This window comes from Diadema setosum, chromosome 22, assembly GCF_964275005.1.
Source record: "Diadema setosum chromosome 22, eeDiaSeto1, whole genome shotgun sequence".
Lineage (NCBI taxonomy): Eukaryota > Metazoa > Echinodermata > Echinoidea > Diadematoida > Diadematidae > Diadema > Diadema setosum.
The window spans coordinates 11,763,744-11,767,252 of record NC_092706.1 but is presented as its reverse complement, the minus strand read 5'-3'; positions in this window follow the sequence as shown (position 1 = coordinate 11,767,252).

The window sequence follows — 3,509 nt, the reverse complement described above, 5'->3', positions numbered from 1 at the left end:
ATTCCCAGGGGCGTCAAATCATTTTCATTATGGGGGGAGCAAACTTTCGAAGATAATTATGTGGGAGGGGAGGGGGTATCCTCCAAGTCGAGGAGGATTTTTGCATTTCAGGCTTGAAATTCAGAGATAATAATGCACACTTTTTGGTCAGATTCGTCAACTGTTGTTTCCATCAAAAGAATAAGGAAATTATGAACCAGTTTTCAGGGTAACGGGTAGGGGGAGAATGTGGGAGAGAGATACTCCAACACGAGGAAGATTTTTGCATTTTCAGAATTCACCTATTGGTGAAATGTTCGACTCTTTGTTTCTATCAAAAAAGTAACAAACAGAAGTGAGAGGGGGAGGGTGTAGAAGGGGTGCCCTCTCCCTCATGAGGGAGATTTTGGTATTTTCAGACTTGAAATTCAGAGATCTGATTGCACTATTGGTGAAATTTTCGACTTGAAAATCTCATGGATTATGTACACTGTTATTGAAATATCGTATTTTTGTGTGTATTAATAGTGTAATTAGATAAAAGACTATCACTCAAGGCAATGGGATGGGAGAGGCCACACGGGGGGGGGGGGCGGTTGAATTTTATTATTGTCATTTAACGGCCTGGTGCACTCTTGGTGTTTATTGAGAAACTTGTCAATCCTCAAAAAACAGAACTATTGTAGTCTCTGTAGCCCCCAACCCTTCCAGCACAAGGAAGCGCTTGTATGTTTAGAATGAAAATGAAAATAATTACAGTATATCGTTAACACATATTTGATGTAAGATACTTTGGGAAATCGCTAATCAAAGGAGTGCTAATTTTATGTAAGGGAACCGAGCAGAAGAAGGGTTTGGAAGGGCATATCCCCCTCCACTGCGAGAGAAATTTTGTAAGTGAAAGATCTGGTGCCACTCTTTGATGACATGTTCCAAAATTTGTCAATCTCAAACGTTTACAAAGTTTCTTCAACAATATGGTGCATACACTTCTCTTTGAATGTTGGGACAATTATCAATCGTAATGTAAGTTCGAGATTTTTCCGCATGTTAGGAATTATTGGGGGCAAAATATTATGTTTGCCCTTTTATGGGGAGAGGGGCAGCTGCTCCTTTGTCTTCTGTTGATGGCCATAGATATATTTCTGACGAAGTCATCACCGTTTGCTCATTGATTCAGAAAATGGGGGGAGGAGGGGTATAATTCTGGCATTTTGCAAAGGGCATGTCTCACGTATAGGGCATATATTCTACAAATACAGCAAACACATACTCGGGTATCGGTACATTTTAAGTGTGAAAGGTATAATGATAAAACCATACCCTCTCTCCCAATGGCCATAGTTATGGAGGAGAGAGTTGTCATTGACGATAATCTTGTGATTTTAATGATTATGGAGTATAATGAGTATACATTTTACATAAATACAGTAGGGGTCTCTGAGCCCTCTTTTCACATTCATTCATTCATTCATTCATTCATTCATTCATTCACTCAATCATTCATTTATTTCATTTCCAGACTTCAACTTCTTTCAGCCAGACTATTCTTCCACAAGTCTCTACATTAAAAAAAAATACATAACATGATACAGGAACATACTGACAAACAGTTACTCAGCAATTAAAAGAAAGTCAACACTTTTTTCTATTTATTATTTTTCATACAATTTCATGAAAATCATTGTGTCATATATCATATAAGTTACCTAATTGTCTATCAACCTGGTAGGTTTATACAAAGGGAAACTTCACATGAGTGAACATTCGTTTTTGTCCTCCAAGGCAAAAAAAGTTAGAACTGCAGAAATTGACATTTTACATTCATTTGCAAATGCCCTTGAAGATAGCAATGATAACATAAGACCGATTCAACGCAATGAGAGACATGAATAAAATAGTGAAAATAAGTTTTTGTTCCTTTATATTCTCAAACAAAAACATAGTGGGGAAACTGAAGCGGGAACATAAGAGTTTTCTGTCAACTCAAACTCTAAATGACATAGGGAGTAGGCCGCTAAGATGGTAGAATGGACATTTCTTTATTTCATTTCTTTAATCAAGAAATTTAAGAATTCATGCGACAAATTCAAGAACAAATATCTCATCATTTTTTTTTTTTTAATTTGGAATAACATTTCAAATTTCTACCTTCTTTGTTACTGGTACTTCATCTCTTATGTCTTTGAATGTGGATTCGACAGAAGATCCTTCATTTTCCCCCATTATTTTTTTGTTTTTTGTCTTTCTTTATTTTTGGATGGTTACAGAGACACTATAGAGATCATCCGTTTTTTGCAAATCAATTTGCATTTTCTATTGTGTTGAATTTGACTCTTATTCTGTATGTGGAAGAGCACATACGATTGAATAGCAAGTTGTCCATTTTTGCAATTTTTACTTTCGTTCCTTGGAAGAGAAATAAAAATGGGTTCACTCATGCGTAAAGTTGTCCTTTTCATTGACCTACCAGCCAATTGAAAGCCAATTAAATGAACTTGAATATAGTATATAAAACATCCTTATTAGCCAAATAGTTTATGGGAAAGATGAACTTGAACAAGACAACAGTGTTTGCTTTATTTTTTCTGTTGAGTATATACATATATATATATATATATATGTATATATATATATATGTATATATATATATATTATATATATATATATATATATATATATGTATATATATATATATATATATATATATAGCAACCACTAGAAAAACTCCTTCTTCAATACAGTCCTGGGATCACTATTTTGTAATTTCTGTGATGCGTCCGGTCTTCTGTTTCCAGCATTTCCCCTGATAATGCTATAATAATTAAATCTGCTCTGTATTATAGATTTTTCAAATGTAAATGCAGTTTGTTGTGTATTACACAGTATCTTATTCTCTTCAACAAAGAATTCTCTTGAACTCTCTTCAACAAAATAATCTTCCGAAAAATGTTGTTCGTATTTGCAGAAACTCAAACTACATGTCACATGTAAACCCATCGTTTTTCTATTGCGTACACAACATACACGACATTCATAACATCCAAAGTGCTGTATTTATGTATAGATTCCATTCCATGAACTCCCCACCAACTTGGTAAACATGTTCTGCTTTAACTCGGCTATTCATTGCTATCCAACCAGAACCTCTTCAAACGTGCACTTAGAAAGTTCAAGGACGGCCCTTGCCTACCGATCCATACGACATGCTGGTCCTGACTACTGAAATTCTCTTTTTCACGAAATACAACTGCGAAACATACTTTTAAAAGACAAGTAAACAAAACCCTTCTTTGCAAATAATCATGTTTCAGCAAGACCAGTTGCATAGTTCTTGCCTGCGCTCCCCAGGTTCATATGTCTATTTTGTTATGCGAACATTACGTAGTCATAATAACGAGTTTTTTCCATATTACCAGTATCATGAAATCTGTATCCTTTAATTATCATTGCTTAGATTTCCGCTCTTCTTAACTATTCTTCCTTTATCTCTCCTATCATACCCCTAACTATGATTTTTCATATAACGT